This window comes from Brassica napus, chromosome A1, assembly GCF_020379485.1.
Source record: "Brassica napus cultivar Da-Ae chromosome A1, Da-Ae, whole genome shotgun sequence".
NCBI classification, from domain to species: domain Eukaryota; kingdom Viridiplantae; phylum Streptophyta; class Magnoliopsida; order Brassicales; family Brassicaceae; genus Brassica; species Brassica napus.
The window spans coordinates 15,825,315-15,848,984 of NC_063434.1; the positions used below are offsets into that span (position 1 = coordinate 15,825,315).

At 43.0% G+C, this 23,670-nt stretch overlaps 1 non-coding gene across 1 annotated transcript; it reads left to right on the forward strand.

Moving 5' to 3' along the window:
* Positions 1 to 15,200: 15,200 nt before the first annotated feature.
* Positions 15,201 to 15,307, forward strand: LOC125579320. Its single transcript, XR_007317308.1, has one exon. It is a non-coding gene; the product is annotated as a small nucleolar RNA R71 (small nucleolar RNA).
* The last annotated feature ends 8,363 nt before the right edge of the window (positions 15,308 to 23,670 follow it).

Genomic DNA, 23,670 nt, shown 5'->3' on the forward strand with positions numbered 1-23,670 from the left:
GTTAGAACAAGCCGTATATAAGGTATCTTGAACCAGTAACTAGTGATATGTTTACGGCATGATTTGCCGGAGGATGAATTTCTAGCGTTAGGGGGAGGAATTTGAGAAATTCCTAAAGAGATTACATGGTGTACACAGTTGTTGTTACACTTTAGTCCCCTACGAATCAAAGAGGGCTGGAAATTCAGAAAATTATGCATTTGCATAATTTGGCAAACCAGTGACTAAGTGTGTTCACAGATACGACATGATATACCCACTGAAGTGCAATGGTGTGTTGAAAATATTAATTCAACAGTTGACCAGATGCGGTGGTGTGTTTAATCATGTGTTTAAAATGACCTAGCACACAACTAGCTGAAAAATTAAACCCGTTGAGAGGGAGAGAGACAGTCCGATGTGGCGTAGTTCCATTGGCCAAAGAGAAAGTGGTTCTGGCGACTTTTATTTGATTGGCTGTGTTTTAGTTTTTTTTTCTCTTCTACATTATTTGATTCAATTATTATATATTAAAATATTTATTTTAAAAAATATATATATCACGAGCATCCTATGGACCATTTGGAACGGTTCGAGGATCTAATCGCTGTCATTCTGATGGAAGGAGTCCCCGAAGATTACCTGCTGTGCAAGCTCTTCAGATACACGCTGAATGGAGAAGCGATGCACTGGCTTAGGCAGCAACCCACATGATCTTTAACATCCTGGAGCGACATCAAGAATGATTTCTTACGAAACTTCTTCGATGAAGCGCGCGCTGAAGAACTTCGAAACAAAATTTCCACATTCTCGCAGAAGGCTGGAAAGTCTTTCAAAGATGCGTGGATTAGATTTAGGTTCTTCCAGCGAGACTGTCCACACCACGGATTTAATGAAGTGCAGCTGCTAAGCACTTTCTTCCGAGGTCTCGCCTTACAGTATCAAATGTCTCTTGATACGGCGAGTGAAGGAAACTTCACTACTCGGAATCCGTTGGAAGCTGTGAGAATTATCGAAAACCTTGCTAACAGCAGCAGCACCAAAAACACTGACTCTGAACGGAAGAAGTCTGTAGCCTCTATCGGGAAGGAACAGATGGACGAAGTAAGAGCTAAGTTAGATGTGGTGCACGAGCTTCTTAGGAAGCAAGTCTGTTCAGCTGAAGGAGAACTAGCAGATACAGAAGGAGAAGAAGATGTGAATTACATCGGAGGTACCGGATTCCAAAAATTTGGAAACCAGGGCGGAAACAGAAACTTCTTTGGAAATGGCCAAAGAAGTAACCAAAGTTCACAATTTCAAAAACCCTTCAACAACAGCAAGAGCTACTCAAACTCTTACTACCAAAATCCACCACCCCAGACTCAGGAAAGCAAGATCGAAGAGATGCTTGATCGAGTACTGTTGGGACAACAACAAATCACCGTGGATTTCAACGGTAAGATAGACTCTGCCTACAACAATCTGAACACCAAAATCGAGACCTTAGGGACTCAGGTGAGAAAACTTGAAACCCAAGTAATTCAGACGGGCGAGACTATAAAGAGGTAAGAAGCTTTCGCTAGAGAGGCAGGAGCCGACAAAGGAAAACACCACGTAAATGCTATCATAGATGATGATTTCTGGCAAGTGGTGAGAAATGAAAAGCTCGAGGAAGGAGATTTCAAAATCGAAAGCTCCATGAGTCTCGGCGGATCCAATGGTGTCGACCGATATCGATGAACTCGCATCGATCGACAGACCATGATGAAGATCGATGGACGGATTACTCCAGTCATCGATCGACGTCGTCTGCCAAATCGACTGAATGCAATGCGGTTCGAATTCTAACTCATGAAGAATTCGCAGCTAAGCATCCTCACCCACCCTCCCCTTTCTATGAAAAAATCGATCGATCGGTTGAGCCAACCATCGATCGACACAGTGAGTCCGACGTCGATCGTCACAACACACCTCCCATCGATCGACAGGCACCTCTGACATACCGAGTGCGGTTACCCTCAATCGATAATGATTACATCAATGCACTCAGACCACCACATAAACCATTAGCAAACCCACCCGAACCAAAACCCAACCCTTTAAATAGTTCAGCAGAATCTGTTCAAGAAGAACAAGAATCTGAAGGGAGAAGGTTAAGGAAAAGAAAGGAGAAGATTCCTAAAAACCTTAAGAGGGAAGCTAATGATAAGGAGATGGATGGTTTCACTAAACGAGTTCTCAGAATCCCAATCGAAAACCTTTTGATGAAGCTTACTTCACACACTGGTTGTGGATGTTCTTCAGAGAAACAAAGGTAACTGAGGAGGACATAAGGAGAATGTTTCATCAAGTCAGAGAGAAGATGAAACACAGGATCACATTGACGAAGAAGAGTGATCCTGGGAAGTTTGCAATACCATGCGTAGTCAAGGGTGTTGAATTTCCCCATTCAATGTGTGACACAGGAGCATCAGTTAGTATCCTCCCTAGGATCATGGCAGACCAGCTTGGTTTGACCATCGAACCCTCAACAGAATCCTTCACCTTCGTGGATCTTTCAGAAAAACGATCAGGAGGCATCATAAGAGATCTGGAGGTACTGATTGGTAATGCCCTTGTCCCTGTAGATTTTTATGTCTTAGACATCGAGCTTAACTGGAACTCTTCACTTCTGCTTGGAAGATGTTTCCTAGCTACAGTAGGAGCTGTATGTGTAATGAACAAAAACAAATTGTGTCTAACGCTCATAAACCCAAACATCCACTACGATTCCATCCGACCTAAGAGAAAGGTCATTAATTCTGTGGATTATGGGAAAGAACTTGGCTTCATTGGCGCATGCCATTGTGGAGCAGAGTATGAATCGGAGTACGAAACAGAGTACTCAGAATCGATCGACACCCCAACATTTCCATCGATCGATTCCAATGTGTCAACGGTGACCGATGACCACAACAACACGTCACTCGACGTAATGCACCAAGTTGACCATTTCGCTTCACCTAATCATTGTTACCAACATTTTGCCTTCCAACCTCCGACCAGGAGAGGACATGATGATTATTCCATAGGCACTTGGGCAGACAGTGGTTTCCATGAAAGTTTTGCAGTTGACACTGTAATTACTTCACCTAATGAGGAACATACCTAGGAATACGATGAAGATTACTGGAAAGAACGTGCAATAGAAATGTCTTTGCAGGATGAAAGACTTGAAACACATAAGTTCACCAACACGTTTCCAACATCGTTCGATGCTGTGCACTCCACATCGGTCGATACCCACCCTCGTCCAGCAAAACAACCGCTCACATCGATCGACACTCCAAAAGGAACATTGATCGATATTCGCGCCGCAGCGAAAATTCAGGAGCAGGAGAATATTCCCTCCCTAACTAGGTTTACAGATACCTATATAGATAGTTTTGCACCTCTGAAACCACCTACACACATCAGAGCAGACACACAATCAAAAAAGATGAACACTCTTCCTTCTACATCAACAGAAAAATCCATGAAGAGCAATCATCTCAAGACACAAGTTCTGCAGAATTTACTCTGCCATCGATCGATGTAACTGTATCTACATCGATCAATACTACTCTAAACCCTAATCTCTCTATTTCTAAAATGAATAATTATGCAAACATTGATTACGGTTTTCTAACACCTGATGAATTTGGTATTTTCAGGGACCCAGATGGCAACGCACGTGCAATGGATGGAAGGATTTTACAAGTGTCCAGAGAGGACATAGCAGACATCTTTCAAGTAGCCAATGGACCTGACAACCTATTCTCACAGCAACGTGGCACTCCAGACGTCATTCAAACAGATCCTAACAACCACGCAGGAGTCACCACAATAGAGACCAACCCAGATCTATCACGCCAACCAAAAGGGCAAGCATCGATCGACGGTATAACGGAGACATCGATCGACAGGGTAACACCAACGTCGATCGATATGGATGAACCGACGTCGATCGATAAACGGTATGAATGTGGGAACCGCGCCTTCGACATGTATGGAGCCAGAAAGTTCACTTGGGAACAAAGGGACGAATATGGAGTCTACAGAGATGAGCGTGGACACGCACGAGGCGCAGCTGGTGAGATGATACATGTCACAAAGGACAACATCAGGAAAATACTGGAAAGAGAATCTCTTTTTGAGGAGAGCCACATCTGTCTTCCAGAACATGCCACTTCCTTCACACTCACAAGACTGGCACCAGAACTCTACACCAAAGAAGAAATCGATGAGATGGTGTTTGGTATTTGTGGAGCTCAGGAGAAACTGGGAGAGGAGCTCAAAACATTGGTGGATGACACACATCAGCCTTTGGATAGAGGCTACAATGAGCTTTTCAGATATATGGCAGAAATGAGGACAGAAATTGAGAGTTGACGTCAGCAACTTGAGAAGGAAGCTACGACCTCAGCATCGATCGACACACCACGTGCAACATCGATCGACGTCAGTGTTCCTACAGCTCAGATCCCTACAGAACCGCGATGTTCAACACAGCACAGTGATGAATGGGAAGTCTCATACATCGACATGAGGATAAACGACGTTTACTGCCTTCTCAACAACAACGTGGACTGGCTAAGCACTAAAATCGAGCTACTACAGCAAGATCTGGACACCATTCGCAAGAAGGACCAACAACCAGCCACATCAATCGACATGTGCACCTTCACATCGCTCAACGCCAAAGTCTCAGCAATGAATGAAAGGCTGAGGACTTACGAGGATATGCATGACCGTTTTATATCACCAGTCATGATAGATTTAAACAAATTGTCTAGTCAATTACTTGATGCCCAAAAGGATATTGAGAACATTACTAATCAAAGTTTTTTGCAGGCAAAATCAGCATCGATCGACAGGCTACGAGGACCCCGGATCGATGGCAAGAAACCTGTGGAGTTACTTCCTTACACAGCAGAAAAAGTTGACAAGATCACATCCAAGATCTACACTGCTCTAGACACCATGGAGGAACGACTTGACAAACGCTGCGATGACATCTACTTTCCATTCGACAACAAAATCAGTGGACTAGACAACCACGCAGAATGGCTACAGAAAGAAGTCAAAGCCATTCAGAGGAAACTCGCAGCTCAACACTAGATATCAGCATCGATCGACAGGACAAAAGCGAAATCGATCGACGGCAACTCGCCGAGATCGACCAACGAACACATAATCGCATCGATCGACGCCGAGTCTATACCAATCGGCGAGCAGCTGATACACAAGACAGTAGACTCAATGCAAAAGGAACTGACAGATCTTTCAGCATACGCCTATGACAACATAGGCTGGCACCAGGTCAGCATTGACAACATTCAAGAAAGGCTACAGAACATCTCCAATGTACTTGAGAAGATGGATGACAAATGGACAAAAAATGATGAGGCCACAAGAAGTTTCATTGCATCTTGGTCCAGAATGCGCAGAGATGACGTGGATGCTTGCTTCCCAACAAGCAGCTGCTTCTCCACCCAATAGCCAATCACTACCACAGTCAAGCTAAATGACTATAACCAAGCGCTGAGTGGGAGGCAACCCACTATTAGATATTTTACTTTGCTTTCATTAGCTAGCATTTAATTTCTTTCGTTTTATTTCTTTCAGATTTAGGAGACCCAAGTAGGAGGACTTGAATATCGACCGACGACGAGACGTCGACATCGTTTGACATATGCAACCATACGACGATCGATGTAACACTTACCCATCAATCGATATCTAATCCGGTCAGATGTATCTTCCTTACTTGTTACATTTCGTACATCATAAACTTTTCATTATAACTCCGGCTGAGTTACACTGGGACAGTGTAATTTAAGTCTGGGGGGAGATTTACTGATATAATTTATTTTATTCTTACGTAAAAAGGAATTTCAAATAAATTATGCTTAGCTATTGAAAAAAGGGACTATAACCCTATATTGATTTAAACATGAATATCTAACCAATCTTTAGCACCATTTTAGATTTACTGATTGCAGATAGCACTAAAGATGCTAAAGTAGATCAACCTATCAACTACACACTTGCCTTGAACCGTATGAAGCAACCAAAACTGATTTCCAACACTAAACCTGACATAACCGCTTGTCTTGGGGCTTGGTATACATGGGATCGGATTCTTCAGACAGGTCTGGAAGGTAACGCCTGGTTTAGATTATTTATCACATTTTCTCTCTCTAGATTTCGACCCTAGATTAGTTAGTATATAAAAAAAAAAATAAGATCTATTGTTTAATTAGGATGAAGTGAACATGACTTGGTTGCTAAAACCATTAAGGCTTGATTCATAAGGACTCAAATAAAAGAGTTCGAAACGGGACTTGGAGGCGGCAATCTTCAAGGCTCGCTTTCGCAAAGAACTCTTAGATATAGGTCAAAAAGAAGTGAACAGAACTTGGTGGCAACCACCATTAAGTTTTGATTCATGGAAGCCTGTCCAATCTTGGTCACTGATCCTGCAATGGAAGCAGACTTTGACTCAAGAGAGAAATTTAGAGAGAGAGAAACTAGGAACTAACTTTTACCTGCAGCTCCAGATACCTGTCTGAAATCCTTGCATCCTGTGATCGATACTCCCAAGGTAAAGCATTCACTTTATATTTATGCTAAGAAATGAAATCAGTAGAGGGGATGTCAGACGTGAATTGATAAGTTATGTTATGTTAGAAATGGTTGCTAAGCTAGGATATTGCATTGTGTGCTTTTGTGATTAGGACTTTTTAAATGTGGTTGCAAAATTGTTGAGGAAAGATTTCTATGTTTTTAAAATCTTAAATCCCTAAATATTTTCAAACCTCTTTCAGAGAGACTGCCTGTATGTTTTGCTTGAGGACAAGCAAAAGGGTAAGTCTGGGGGAGTTGATATACCTTGAATTTGACCCATTTTTATCCATGGTATATAAGTACTTTACTACATATATATCTATGTTTTCTACTCTTCTAGGTATGTTTTCAGGTTCAGGTGAATTTCGGAGTAAAGCTATGACTTTGGAGCATTTTGGAGCTTAAAGGACATTTCACCCGAGCTGACCAATTAGAGGTCGACGAGAGGAAGAATAATCGATCGATGCGCATCAGTGCTGACGATCGATATCAGGAAATGCCTCGACAGATGAAGATTTATAACGATCGATGTACACAAGTACCATCGATCGATGTCGAGACACCAGACGCGACATTTTGGATTCAGCAGACTTAAAAACCAAGGCCAAGCCAAATTACCAAAATGCCCTGACGAGTTTTTAACCTAGTAGAATATATACTGCAAGTGTTTTGACGGCAGAGAGAGCTTTTCTTTCTAGACCTAGTTTTGTTACAAGTTTCATTTGGAGAAAAGATCACTTGTGATTGGAACTCCTTGTTTCTATTTCTTTTCATCTATTATATGAGTTTTTATTTATCTATTGATATGAATTGCTTTGCTATGTCTGAGTAGTTCAACTGTTAGATCCAGGGTTCATATAGGTTTGTGGGATTAGCCCCAAACTATAGATCTGCCTTGTTGTGACATTTATGATAGATTTGTATTCATTGCTTGTTTTAGCCTTGCTAACTAGAACTCAATCATAGGATTGCATATTCAAGCACCCTTGTTATCCCATCCTGAAATATATCTATCATATTAGGATTGCTTGAGAGGGATAACCGCCAATTTAGAATCTTAGTAGGGCATTTCATACTCGCGCATAGGCCTGGCCAGAACCCGTCGATCGATGTCCTCAACTGACAATCGATCGATGTTGGCAAAGGTGTATCGGTCGACGTCTTAATAGACTATCAATCCCGTTTCGAACTCTTTTATTTGAGTATTTATGAATCAAGCCTTAATGGTTTTAGCCACCAAGTCCTCTTCTGACTCATCATAACTAAACAATAGATCTTATTTTTTTATTTTTTTTTTATTATTATTTTTTTTTAATAGAACTCACTAACTAATCTAGGGTCGAAATTTAGAGAGAGAAAATGTGATAAATAATCTACACAAGGCGTTACCTTCCAGACCTGTCTGAAGAATCCGATCCCATGTATAACAAGCCCCAAGACAAGCGGTTATGTCAGGTTTACTGTTGGAAATCAGCTTTGGTTACTTCATACGGTTCAAGGGAAGTGTGTAGTTGATAGGTTGATCTGCTTTAGCATCTTTAGTGCTATCTGCAATCAGTAAATCTAAAATGGTGCTAAAGATTGGTTAGATATTCAAGTTTAAATCAATATAAGATTATAGTCCTTATTTCAATAGCTGAGCATAATTTATTAAAATTCCTTTTTATATAAAAATAGAATAAATTATATCAGTAAATCTCCCCCCAGAATTAAATTACACTGTCCCAGTGTAACTCAGTCGGAGTTATGATAAAATAGTTCAAGATGTACGAAATGTAACAAGTAGGGAAGATACATCTGACCGGATTAGATATCGATCGATGTGTAAGAGTTACATCGATCGTCATGTGGTTGTCTATGTCGAGCGATGTCAACGTCTCGTCGTCGGTCGATCTTCAGGTCCTCCTACTTGGGTCTTCTAAATCTGAAAGAAATAAAACGAAAGTAAATAAATGCTAGCTAATAAAACCAAAATAAAATACCTAATAGTGGGGTGCCTCCCACTCAGCGCTTGGTTATAGTCATTTAGCTTGACTATGGTAGTGATTGGCTATTGGGTGGAGAAACAGCTACTTGTTGGAAAACAAGCATCCACGTCATCTCTGCACATTCTGGACCAAGATGCAATGAAGCTTCTTGTGGCCTCATCATTTCTTGTCCATTTGTCATCCATCTTCTCAAGTACATTGGAGATGTTCTGTAGCCTTTCTTGAACGTTGTCAATGCTGACCTGGTGCCAGCCTATGTTGTCATACGCGTATGCTGAAAGTTCTGTCAGTTCCTTTTGCATTGACTCTATTGTCTTGTGTATCAGCTGCTCGCTGATTGGTGTAGACTCGGCGTCGATCGATGCGATTATGTGTTCGTTGGTCGATCTCGGCGTGTTTCCATCGATCGATTTCGCTCGTGTCCTGTCGATCGATGCTGATATCTGGTGTTGAGCTGCGAGTTGCCTCTGTATGGCTTTGACTTCTTTCTGTAGCCATTCTGCGTGGCTGTCTGGTCCACTGATTTTGTTGTCGAATGGAAAGTAGATGTCATCGCAGCGTTTGTCAAGTCGTTCCTCCATGGTGTCTAGAGCAGTGTAGATTTTGGATGTGATCTTGTCAACCTCTGCTGCTGTGTAAGGAAGTAACTCCACAGGTTTCTTGCCATCGATCCAAGGCCCTCGTAGCCTGTCGATCGATGCTGATTTTGCCTGCAAAAAATTTTGATTAGTAATGTTCTCAATATCCTTTTGGGCATGAAGTAATTGACTAGACAATTTGTTTAAATATATCATGACTGGTGATATAAAGCGGTCATGCATGTCCTCGTAATTCCTCAGCCTCTCATTCATGGCTGAGACTTTAGCGTCGAGCGAGGTGAAGGTACACATGTCGATCGATGTGGCTGGTTTTTGGTCCTTCTTGCGAATGGTGTCCAGATCTTGCTGTAGTAGCTCGATTTTAGTGCTTAGCCAGTCCACGTTGTTGTTGAGAGGACAGTAAACGTCGTTTATCCTCGTGTCGATGTATGAGCCTTCCCATTCATCCCTGTTTGTTGAACATTGAGGTTCTGCAGGGATCTGGGCTGTAGGAAGACTGACGTCGATCGATGTTGCATGTGGTGCGTCGATCGATGCTGAGGTCGTGGCTTCCTTCTCAAGTTGCTGACGTAAACTCTCAATTTATGTCCTCATTTCTACCATACTTCTGAAAAGCTCATTGTAGCCTCTAAGTAAACAATAGATCTTTTTTTTAAAATATATACTCACTAACTATTCTAGGGTCGAAATTTAGAGAGAGAAAATGTGATAAATAATCTACACAAGGCATTACCTTCCAGAACTGTCTGAAGAATACGATCCCATGTATACCAAACCCCAAGACAAGCGGTTATGTCAGGCTTGGTGTTGGAAATCAGCTTTGGTTACTTCATACGGTCAAGGCAAGTGTGTAGTTGATAGGTTGATCTGCTTTAGCATCTATAGTGCTATCTGCAATCAGTAAATAAAAAATGGGGCTAAAGATTGGTTAGATATTCAAGTTTAAATCAATATAAGATTATAGTCCTTATTTTCAATAGCTAAGCATAATTTATTAAAATTCTTTTTATATAAGAATAAAATAAATTATATCAGTAAATCTCCCCCGCAGACTTAAATTACACTGTCCCAGTGTAACTCAACCGGAGTTTTGATGGAATAGTTCATGATGTACGAAATGTAACAAGTAAGGAAGATACATCTGACCGGATTAGATTCTATCAATGGGTAAATGTTACATCGATCGTCATGTGGTTGTCTATGTCGAGGGATGTCGACATCTCGTCGGCGGTCGATATTCAAATTCTCCTACTTGGGTCTACTAAATCTGAAAGAAATAAAACGAAAGTAAATAAATGCTAGCTAATAAAACCAAAATAAAATACCTAATAGTGGGTTGCCTCCCACTCAGCGCTTGGTTATAGTCATTTAGCTTGATTGTAGTAGTGATTGGCTATTTGGTGGAGAAGCAGCTGTTTGTTGGAAAACAAGCATCCACATCATCTCTGCATATTCTGGACCAAGATGCAATGAAACTTCTTGTGGCTTATCATTTCTTGTCCATTTGTCATCCATCTTCTCAAGTACATTGGAGATGTTCTGTAGCCTTTCTTGAATATTGTCAATGCTGACCTGGTGCCAGCCTATGTTGTCATAGGCGTATGCTGAAAGTTCTGTCAGTTCTTGTGCATTGACTCTATCGTCTTGTGTATCAGCTGCTCGCCGGCTGGTGTAGAATCGGCGTCGATCGATGCGATTATGTGTTCGTCGGTCGATCTCGGCGACTTACCATCGAGCGATTTCGCTCGCGTCCTGTCGATCGATGCTGATATCTGGTGCTGAGCTGCGAGTTGCCTCTGAATGGCTTTGACTTCTTTCTGTAGCCATTCTGCGTGGCTGTCTAGTCCACTGATTCTGTTGTCGAATGGAAAGTAGATGTCATCGCAGCGTTTGTCAAGTAGTTCCTCCATGGTGCCTATAGCAGTGTAGATCTTGGATGTGATCTTGTCAACCTCTGCTGCTGTGTAGGGAAGTAACTCCACAGGATTCTTGCCATCGATCCATGGCCCTTGTAGCCTGTCGATCGATGCTGATTGTGCCTGCAAAAAATTTTGATTAGTAATTTTATCAATATCCCTTTGGGCGTAAAGTATTTGACTAGACAATTTGTTTAAATATAGCATGACTGGTGATATGAAGCTGTCATGCATGTCCTCGTAAGTCCTCAGCCTCTCATTCATGGCTGAGACCTTAGCGTCGAGCGATGTGATTGTACACACGTCGATCGATGTGGCTGGTTGTTGTTCCTTCTTGCGAATGGTGTCTAGATCTTGCTGTAGTAGCTCGATTTTAGTGCTCAGCCAGTCCATGTTGTTGTTGAGAGGGTAGTACACGTCGTTTATCCTCGTGTCGATGTATGAGATTTCTCATGCATCCTTGTGTTCTGCTGAACATTGCGTTTCTGCAGGGATTTGGGTTGTAGGAAGACTGACGTCGATGGATGGTGCATGTGGTGCGTCGATCAATGCTGAGGTCGTGGCTTCCTTCTCAAGTTGCTGACGTAAACTCTCAATTTATGTCCTCATTTCTACCATACTTCTGAAAAGCTCATTGTAGCCTCTATCCAAAGGTTGAAGTGTATCTTCTACCAATGATTTGAGCTCCTCTCCCAGTTTTTTCTGAGCTCCACAAATACCAGTCACCATCTCGTTGATTTCATCTTTGGTGTAGAGTTCTGGTGCCAGTCTTGTGAGTGTGAAGGAAGTGGCATGTTCTGGAAGACAGATGTGGCTCTCTTCAAAAAGAGATGCTCTTTCCAGTAATTTCGTGATGTTGTCCTTTGTGACAGGTATCATCTCACCCGCTACACCTCGTGCGTGTCCACACTCATCTTTGTAGACTCCATACTCGTCCCTTCGTTCCCAAAGGAACTTTCTGGCTCAGTACATGTCATAAGCGTGGTTTCCAAATTCATAACGTCTGTCGATCGACGTCGGGTCATCCTTATCGGTCGACATTGGTGTTACCCTGTCGATCGATGTCGGGGTTGTCCCGTCGATCGATGCTTGCCCTTTTGGTTGGCGTGATAGATCTGGATTGATTTCTATTGTGGCGACTCCTACGTGGTTGTTTGGATCTGTTTGAATGACGTATGGAGTGCCACGTTGCTGTGAGAATAGGTTGTCAGGTCCATTGGCCACTTGAAGGATATCTGCAATGTCCTCTCTGGACACTTGTAAGATCCTTCCATCTATTGCACGTGCGTTGCCATCTGGGTCCCTGAAAATACCAAATTCATCAGGTTTGAGAAAACCATAATAATTGTTTGCATTATTATTCAATTTAGAAATAGAAAGATCAGGGTTTAGAGTAGTATCGATCGATGTAGATACAGATGCATCGATCGATGGCAGTGTAATTTCTGCAGAACTTGTGTTCTTGAGATGATTGCTCTTCATGGTTTTTCCTGTTGATGTAGATGGAAGAGTGTTTATCTTTTTTGCTTGTGTGTCTGCTCTGTGTGGAGGTGGTTTCGGGGGTGCAAAAGGTTTTATATAGGTATCTATAAACCTAGTTGGAGAGGGAATATTCTCCTACTCCTGAATTTTTGCTGCGGCACAAATATCGATCGATGTTCCTGTATGGGTGTCGATCGATGTGAGCGGTTGTTTTGCTGGACGAGGGTGGGTGTCGACCGATGTGGAGTGCACTTCGTCGAGCGATGTTGGAAACGTGTTGGTGAACTTATGTGTTTCAAATATTTCATCCTGCAAAGACATTTCTATTTCATGTTCCTTCCAATAATCCTCATCGTATTCCTCTGTATGTTCCTCGTTAGGTGAAGTAATTACAGTGTCAACTGCAAAACTTTCATGGAAACCACTGTCTGCCCAACTGCCTATGGAATAGTCATCACGTCCTCTCTTGCTTGGAGGTTGGAAGGCAAAGTGTGGGTAACAATGATTAGCTGTAGCGAAATGGTCAACTGGCTGCTTTACGTCGAGCGACGTGTTGTTGAGGTCATCGGTCACCGTTGACTCATTGGAATCGATCGACGGAAAAGTGGGGGTGTCGATCGAGTCTGAGTACTCTGTTTCGTACTCTGATTCGTAATCTGCTCCACAATGGCATGCGCCAATGAAGCCAAGTTCTTTCCCGAAATTCACAGAATTAATAACCTTTCTCTTAGGGTTGGATAGTGTCATAGTGGATGTCGGGGTCTATCAACGTCAGACACAATTTGTTTTTGTTCATGTCACATACAGCTCCTACTGTAGCTAGGAAAGATCTTCCAAGCAGAAGTGAAGAGTTCCAGTTAAGCTCGATGTCTGGGACATGAAAATCAACCGGGACAAGGGCATTACCAATCTGTACCTCCAGATCTCTTATGATACCTCCTGATCATTTTTCTGAAAGATCCACGAAGGTGAAGGATTCTGTTGAAGGTTCGATGGTCAAACCAAGCTGGTCTGCCATGATCCTAGGGAGGATACTAACTGATGCTCATGTGTCACACATTGAATGGGGAAATTCAACACCCTTGACTATGCATGGTATTGCAAACTTCCCAGGATCACTCTTCTTCGTCAATGTGATCATGTGTCTCATCGTCTCTCTGACTTGATGAAACATTCTCCTAATGTCCTCCTCAGTTACCTTTGTTTCTCTGAAGAACATCCACAACCGGTGTGTGAAGTAAGCTTCATCAAAAGCTTTTTCGATTGGGATTTTGAGGACTCTTTTAGTGAAACCAACCATCTCCTTATCGTTAGCTTCCCTCTTAAGGTTCTTAGGAATTTTCTCCTTTCTTTTCCTTAACCTTCTCCCTTCAGTTTCCTGATCTTCTTGAACTGGTTCTGGTGAACTATTTAAAGGGTTGGGTTTTGGTTCGGGTTGGCTAACTAATGGTTTAAGTGGTGGTCTGAGTGCGTTGATATAATCATTATCGATTGAGGGTAACCGCACTTGGTATGTCAGAGGTGCCTGTCGATCGATGGGAGGTGAGGTGTGACGATCGACGTCGGACTCACTCTATCGATCGATGGTTGGCTCAACCGATCAATCGATTTTATCATAGAAAGGGGAGGGTGGGTGAGGATGCTTAGCTGCGAATTCTTCATGAGTTAGAATTCGAACCGCATTGCATTCAGTCGATTCAGCGGACGACGTCGATCGATGACTGGAGTAATCCGTCCATCGATCTTCGTCATGGTCTGTCGATCGATGCGAGGTCATCGACATCGGTCGACACCATTGGGATCCGCCGAGACTCATGGAGCTTTCGATTTCGAAGTCTCCTTCCTGAAGCTTTTCATTTCTCACCACTTGCCAGAAATCATCATCTATGATGGCATTTACATGGTGTTTTCCTTTATCGGCTCCTGCCTCTCTAGCGAAAGCTTCTTGCCTCTTTATAGTCTTGCCAGTCTGAATTACTTACGTTTTAAGTTTTCTCACCTGAGTCCCTAAGGTCTCGATTTTGGTGTTCAGATTGTTGTAGGCGTAGTCTATTTTACCGTTGAAATCCACGGTGATTTGTTGTTGTCCCAACAGTACTCGATCAAGCATTTCTTCGATCTTGCTTTCCTGAGTCTGGGGTGGTGGATTCTGGTAGTAAGAGTTCGAGTAGATTTTGCTGTTGTTGAAGGGTTTTTGAAATTGTGAACTCTGGTTGCTTCTTTGACCATTTCCAAAGAAGTTTCTGTTTCCGCCCTGGTTTCCAAATTTCTGGAATCCGGTACCTCCGATGTAATTCACATTTTCTTCTCCTTCCGTAGCTGCTACTTCTCCTTCAGCTGAACAGACTTGCTTCCTAAGAAGCTCGTGCACCACATCTAACTTAGCTCTTACTTCGTCCATCTGTTCCTTTCCGATAGAGGCTACAGACTTCTTCCGTTCAGAGTCAGTGTTTTTGGTGCTGCTGCTGTTAGCGAGGTTTTCGATAAGTCTCACAGCTTCCAACGGATTCCGAGTAGTGAAGTTTCCTTCACTCGCCGTATCAAGAGCCATTTGATACTGTAAGGCGAGACCTCGGAAGAAAGTGCTTAGCAGCTGCACTTCGTTAAATCCGTGGTGTGGACAGTCTCGCTGGAAGAACCTAAATCTAATCCATGCATCTTTGAAGGACTCTCCAGCCTCCTGCGAGAATGTGGAAATTTTGTTTCGAAGTTCTTCAGCGCGCGCCTCATCGAAGAAGTTTCGTAAGAAAGCATTCTTGATGTCGGCCGAGGATGTTAAAGATCCTGTGGGTTGCTGCCTAAGCCAGTGCATCGCTTCTCCATTCAGCGTGTATCTGAAGAGCTTGCACAACAGGTAATCTTCAGGGACTCCTTCCATCCGAATATCAGCGATTAGATCCTCGAACCGTTCCAGATGGTCCATAGAATGCTCGTGTGGTAACCCAGAGTAGGGTATCAGCGACCCGAGAGTGTAGTATTGAGGCTTCAGCTCAAAATTCTGCTTCTGGATCTCCGGAAGTCGAATAGCTGATCTGTTGGAATAGTACTCATATGGGCGATTGTAGTCGGCCAGTGGTTTCGATCGAGCGTCCTCGTCTACAGGTTGAGCAGCTCCTGTAGCATCAGCATCAGGGATTACAGTCCCCTGAGCCTCTATTTTCTGACCTGTTGCATTACACAGATGACCGTTCTGGTCATACAGGTTTCCGTTCTCGTCCTGTGTTAGAATAATAATGTTTATCATTTTTGACGACATGGTATCAATCGACGTACGCGGTGTAGTATCGATCGACGATGAAGGTCTGGTGTCGGTCGACGGTTGGTTGTGCGTATCGATCGACGACGAAGTTGTTGCGTCGAGCGATGTGGAACGTTGACCTCTACGGATGGTGCGTTCCAAGTGAGCTGGATCGTCTGAGAACAGCAAGTCTTTCTCCTTGTTGCTTCTGGTACCGCTGGACATGCACCTGAAAAGACAAGAAAAAAGATTATGTTAGAAAGGGGGTAGAGAAAAGAATAAGAATCAATAAAACTAAATCTAATGGCGATCAAACCTCCCCGGCAACGGCGTCAAATTTGATACCACTCAAATTACCCTAAGGAGTGTTACTCTCATTAAAAGAGGTTCAGATGTAGTACTTAGGGATCAAATCCACAATGAGCTAGGGAACAATTAAATCTAGTGTTTGTTAATTCTAAGAGTTGTAAATGTTTAAATAAAATAGAAATAGTAACAAGCGAAGTAAATAGTAAATGTAACTTGGTTGGAAATGATATTAGATGCACGGCCACTATTCAGGTGTTAGAGATTATAATATCTATAGATGCCTATTTGTTGCATGCATGATATGTTAGAGCTCAATCGCTTAACTCAGTGATCAGCTGTCGCATGTTTCACTGGTTAACAAGCTAGATCTCGTGTCTCAACGGTTAGTATATTGACAACGAAAGAGTGTCGATCGATGGTCCTATTGGGACGTCGACCGATACACCTTTGCCTACGTCGACCGATAGTCAGTTGAGGACATCGATAGACGGGTTCTAGCCAGGCCTATGCGCAAATATGATATGCCCTATAAAGATACTAAATTGGCGGTTAGCCCTCTCTAGCAGCCCTAATATGATAGATAGATGTCAGGATAGGATAACAAGGGTGCTTAAGTATGCAATCCTATGATCAAGTTCTAGTTAGCAAGGCTAAAACAAGCAATGAATACAAATCTATCATGAATATCACAACAAGGCAGATCTATAGTTTGGGGCTAATCCCACAAACCTATCTGAACCCTGGATCTAATAATCGAACTACTCAGCAATTCATAACAATGAAGAAATGGGAATTCATAGTATAGATGAAAATAAATGGAAACAAGGAGTTCCAATCACAAGTGATCTTCTCTCCCAAACTCTCTCTTCTCTCTCAAAGTAAAATTGTAACAAAAAGCTCTTCTGCCGTCAAAACACTTAGCCAGTATATAATCTACTAGGTTAAAAACTCGTCAGGGCATTTTCGTAATTTGGCTTGGCCTTGGGTTTTAAGTCCGCTGGATCCGAAATGTCGTGTGTCCAATGTCTCGACATCGATCGATGGTACTTGTGTACATCGATCGATATTAATCTTCATCTGTCGAGGCATCTCCTGGTGTCGATCGATAGCACTGGATGCGCATCGATCGATTGTTCTTCCTCTCGTCGACCTCTACATGGTCAGTGATACCACTCAAATTACCTAAGGAGTGTTACTCTCATCAAAAGAGGTTCAGATGTAGTACTTAGGGATCGAATCCACAAGGAGCTAGGGAACAATTAAATCTAGTGTTTATTAATTCTAAAGGTTGTAATGTTTAAATAAAATAGCAATAGTAACAAGCGAGTAAATGAATAATGTAACTTAGATTGGAAATGATATTAGATGCAGGGCCACTATTCAGGTGTTGGTGATTATAATTCCTATAGATGCCTAACTGTTGCATGCATGATATATTAGAGCTCATTCGCTTAACCCAGTGATCAGCTGTCGCATGTACCACTGGTTAACAGACTAGATCTTGTGTCTCACCGGTTAGATGCAGACACAAGAGAGTGTCGATCGATAGTCTATTAAGACGTCGACCGATACACCTTTGCCAACATCGATCGATTGTCAGTTGAGGACATCGATCGACGGGTTCTAGCCAGGCCTATGCGCGAGTATGAAATTCCCTACTAAGATTTTAAATTGGCTGTTAGCTCTCTCTAGCAATCCTAATATGATAGATAGATTTTAGGATGGGATAACAAGGGTGCTTCAATATGCAATCCTATGATCAAGTTCTAGTTAGCAAGGCTAAAACAAGCAATGAATACAAATCTATCATAAATATCACAACAACGCAGATCTATAGTTTGGGGCTAATCCCACAAACCTATCTGAACCCTGGATCTAACAGTTAAACTACTCAGACATAGCAAAGCAATTCATATCAATAGATAAATAGAAACTCATAGAATAGATGAAAAGAAATAGAAACAAGGAGTTCCAATCACAAGTGATCTTCTCTCCACATGAAACTTGTAACAAAACTAGGTCTAGAAAGAAAAGCTCTCTCTTCCGTCAAAACACTTGCAGTATATATTCTACTAGGTTAAAAACTCGTCAGGGCATTTTGGTAATTTGGCTTGGCCTTGGTTTTTAAGTCTGCTGAATCCAAAATGTCGCGTCTGGTGTCTCGACATTGATCGATGGTACTTGTGTACATCGATCGATATAAATTTTCATCTGTCGAGGCATTTCCTGATGTCGATCGTCAGCACTGATGCGCATCGATCGATTATTCTTCCTCTCGTCGACCTCTAAGTGGTCAGCTCGGGTGAAATGTCCTTTAAGCTCCAAAATGCTCCAAAGTCATAGCTTTACTCCGAAATGCACCTGAACCTGAAAACATACCTAGAAGAGTAGAAAACATAGATATATATGTAGTAAAGTACTTATATACCATGGATAAACATTGGTCAAATCCAAGGTATATCAGTCAGCTTGGGTGAAATGTCATTTAAGCTCCAAAATGCTCCAAAGTCATAGCTTTACTCCGAAATTCACCTGAACCTGAAAACATACCTAGAAGAGTAGAAAACATAGATATATATATATATATAGTAAAACACATATATACCATGGATGAAAACGGGTCAAATCCAAGGTATATCATGAAACAACGAAAGCGAAGATGGTTGAGTTGTCATCTTATCCATAAAAGGCAGGAGGGCAGTCTCAGTTTGTTAAGGAAGCGAATCATCAGTCGGGTTCGCAGTCTGTTGTTGCTGAGCAGAACGGTTCGCACGAGAGGCAGACCAAAAGAAATTGCTTCTAGTTTGCGATTCAATGGCGAGTGCTTGCTGGTGAGCTTCTGATAAGGTTAGTGGATTAAACAAGTTGATGGTGTGTTGTATTTGTTGACGAAGACTGGCATTGAATTGAACAACCAATTGGCGTTCAGAATCCTGGAGATCAACTCATGTAAGAAGCAAAAAAACATTATGTGGAATATTTAGCAACCAAACGAGTTCCTTGACGAATATTATGTAGACGTTGGAACATAAGCCGATCATAGTTATACGGTAAGAATTTATTCTTGAGTTTTGATTTAAGCTTGTCCCATAAAATTATCTTAGGTTTTCCGAGACGATCTGGTGTAGTTTTCAGTTGCATCCACCATGCTGCTGCTCTATTGCGAAATCGCATAATAAGAACAGGAAAACAATGTTCCATTGGTGCTCTTTTGAATTCAAGAATTTCTTCAGTTGTGACAATCCAATCGAGAAGTTCTTTGGCTGAGGAATTACCATGGAATTCTGGAATCTCTATTTTAAATCCTGTTTTCCATTGAAAACGATCATTGATTCTTTGACGTGCAAGGGAGCCGTTATTTCAGATCATGTGCAAGGGTGGGTTATTTTGGAGTGGGGCAAAAGAATTATCAGCGAAAATATTCTCATCTCTATCTTCTTCTTCATCTGTTTCATTAGCTTGGTCATTGGTGGGGATGCAAACAGGGGGTGGTATGTTGGGTTGAACGTTGAGGTTTTGGAGGGCGGTGGTGATCGTTTGCATCTGAGCTTACAGCTCAACGATTGCATCACGAGTGATTTTTGCTTCGGTTCGAACAGGTACTCGACGAGGTCTTGCCATGATGAATGGAAACAAATTTCAAGGAACATAACAAAGCTCTGATACCAGCCTGCCGCACCGTATCAACGGTAATTGATATACCATAATTTTCACCCGTTTTTATACATGGTATATAAAGGTTTTAAGATATATTAATCATGTTTTAGAGTCTTTTCAAAGCAAATACAGGTTTATTAACCTGATGGAAGGAAATGATACTTTTGGGACATTTTGGAATGCTTTTACGCAAGTGTGGGAACCAAAATTCGCACTGTCGATTTCCGTTTAAATAAGGAAACTAGGAAAACCCTAATTTCCCAGAGGACCAGGATATCTGCTAATTACCACACGTCAAGCAATCAGAACACGAGAACAACAATGATAAAGTATAAGAAGTCGAAAAAGAGAGCAAAAAAGATCTTATTCCGAATTTGCTTATGAGGGTTTACAACAAGGTATAAGCCTGGGCTCGAGAGCTGTCGGCGAGATTCCTAGTTCTAGCAACCCTAAGACGGCTAAACCTAATTGAGTCGCAGCTCGAAATAACAAAAACGGAAAATTGCCTAAATTGCTCTAAGTGCTAAGTTTTCTCTGAAAAAGTTCCTCTCCATGCTCCTCGCCTAGGACTCCTTATATACTAGCTCCAAGGTCAGTTTACGCTTTTACTTTTCTGCCCTTAAGCCGTCATAGCATAAAAATGGAGATATTCCATTTTTCCCGATCTTCACAATTATCTTCAAAACTTCCGTATTTATCCGCGGAAACTTGACATTTATCCTTCCTTGTGGACCAAGCATAAACCGTGCTGTGGTTTACGGGCTTTTGGTTAAGAAATTGTAGGATGGGCCTCGAGTCGTGTTTTAGGACCCTTTGGGCCGTCATCCGACTCGACACATTTACTACGATTTCTTTTGATAAAGAGCGAACTTTCCGCGGTTTCTAATCCGCGAAGTTTGATCGATGAGTTAGAATAACGGAAAACATGGACTGAGCTTGCTACGGTCTTCGGGAGATAACGTTTGAAGGTTTGACGAGAATACATGGATTGGTGTCGTATCGATGTTCGGAAGAGTTCGATCGCTACACAGCGACCGAACTTTGGCTCGAGCCCGGTCGCTACGTAGCGACCGAGCGGGAGCTTCGGCTCGAGCTCGGTCACTACGTAGCGACCGAGCTTTGGCTCGAGCTCAGTCGCTACGTAGCGACCGAGCGGGACGAGCGCTCGGTCGCTACGTAGCGACCGAGCGGGAGCTTCGGCTCGAGCTCGGTCGCTACTTAGCGACTGGGCTTTGCCGAGCTCGGTCGCTACGTAGCGACTGGGCTTTGCCGAGCTCGGTCGCTACGTAGCGACTGAGCTTTGCCGAGCTCGGTCGCTATGTAGCGACCGAGCTTTGGCTCGAGCTCGGTCGCTACGTAGCGACCGAGCGGGACGAGCGCTCGGTCGCTACGTAGCGACCGACTTTGGCCGAGCTGGGTCGCTATGTAGCGACCGAGCTTTGGGATCGCTACGTAGCGACCGAGGTTTGGCTCGAGCTCGGTCGCTACGTAGCGACCGAACGGGTTGGATGCTCGGTCGCTACATAGCGACCGAGGTCGGTTCGGTCTTGGTTGCTACGTAGCGACCGGACAGCGTATATGTGCGGTAGTTACGCAATGACCGAGCTTGGTTCATTTGCTTCGAAACTTCAAGGATACTTCTTCGTAAAAACTTCGTATTGGTTATTTTTTACGAAAGCTATATCTTTCTTTTTACCATCTCTTTCGGAAATTCGATCTCCGAGGATTTTCGGGTGATAATTCCGTCGTGACCGTTTTTGACCCCAAAAGTTAGGCCCCCAGCCCGTTAGGACCATGCATCGTAGGGTCCTAGCGTGTGGTTAGGCATGTTTGGCATGTTAGGCGTGTTGGATGGAATTAATATCCGAAAGTCCGAGCTTGAATAGTAAATCTTCATGCCTATAAGAAGGGAGGTAACTTGTTTCTAGATTTTCATTTCATTATCTTCTCAAAGTTTAAGAGTGAAAAGATCCTTTCAACTTTCTCTCTCTATCATTGAGACTTTTCCTTTTCCTCCTTGTTAAGAATGTCTCAAGGGATTTCGGGAAATGCTCGGCCTACTATCTTCAATCGCGGAACTGTCCGTGACGGACGCGGTGAGGTTATCCGAGAGATCGAGTTCGTGGCACACTCCGTTGACCCCGCCGAGGCCGACGCATATTGGGTGGCTATGTGCAATGTGGAAGAACCGCCTCCCGAGCCGTGGGTTCCCATGAGGCCTTTTTCAGAAAGGGTCGTTGGGAGACCGAGCAGGTGTACCCTTCCGTTCCTTGGAACCGTACGCAGCTTCTGTCACGTTCCAGAAAACGTGGACTTTCGATTACCCCTCGAGGGGGAGAGAGCTGACAAGCCTCCCAAAGGCTTTTTTACTTTGTACGAGGAGCATCTGATGCGTGCTCGCCTATGGTTTCCCATTCCGTTGGTTATAGTAGAGTTTCTGAACCGTTTGGAAGTTTCGATAAGTCAGATTTCTCTCCCCGGTATAAAGCATCTTGTCAGGTTGCTAGTCTTAGGATATGAGCGAGGCATGGAGCTCACTGCTGATTATCTCGAAGCTTTCCTTACCCTGTCTCGAGTTGGGACCGATCGTCTGTATAGTTTTAGGTCGCGTACTCATATGGAAGTCCTGAAGGGATTCTCTCAGGGCGGTTGTGGATGGAAGAGTTATTTTTTCTATGTTAGATTGGACCAAGTCTCGGTCGCCGTGGAGTACCTTCCCTCGTTTAGGCGACTGTGGGGGGGGGGGGCAGGAGGTAACGTGCTGAATGATCACTCGTTGCTTTTCTTACTGCCCGTTTTTTTTTTTTTTATTCCATATCTGAACTATGTCCATTTTGCAGTACACAACCCCATTCCTCCTTTTCCGGAAGATTTGTGCATCGTCCGAGACCTTCTCTGTGGTGGTCCGCTGTTTTGGGGTCATTTCTCTCCCGAGAGGGTCCGTGCGGCGGTCGAGGCTCATCGATCTCGTTTCAGCTCATCAATTGATAATGTTATGGGGGCTTCTTTTGAAGATACCTCCTTGTCCGCTGTCTATGCCACTGGGCAGAGCAGTGGTCGAGGGTCGCTTGACGCTGACGATGATGGAGAGCCGACCGTAGAGAATCCTGTTTGGATGGACTGATCCTTTGTTTTGATGGTAGTTTGATTATCGTTTTATCTTTTTTCGGCCGAGTGTGGCCTTTTGAATTTGGATTTTGCTTAGCCCTAGATGGCCGTATTTGTATTTACCGAGACTGGCCGTTGGTGGCTTTGAATCCCCTTACCGCTTTACGCGGTTATTTATGTGATGAATGTTTCGTTTCGAGTTTTCCTGAATAGGGTCGAAGTAAATATGATTGTCGTCTCGCATTTAATTCCGATTAGACGTTCGATCTGTTAGTTCGTTCGTGATTCTCGTAAAAATTACCTATCTTTACGATTTTCGAGAACATTGAGATACGAACGGAGAGACATGGTTTAGGATCTCGTATCTTTTAGATATCATGCCTTGAGATGTTTGAGACCAGAGCGTTGGGTTTAGGGCAAGACATAGGTTTACTTTCATTTAAGGTTTGTACGGTGACTAGCCGGCTATCGTTTTTCCTGTTGCGATTTCTTCCTGACTCGCACCGGTTTAAAGTCCGCGATAGGTTCTCGGCTTATATGACTTGTATGGTACGAATCGAGCATCTTCTCAGAGTCAACTGGAAGTGCTAAACCAAAATTTCGGATTTTTGTTGTAGCGCGCTTTTGTCCTTGTGCTGGACGTTTTGAAGATCAAAAGAGTGATCGAATTGCGTTTGTTTAAGACGGCTAGCGTGTTCGTCGGGGCCAATCGACGAACGGGGTGTAAGGTTTTGGTGGTCGCGTTCGGACAATTTGTTAGTATT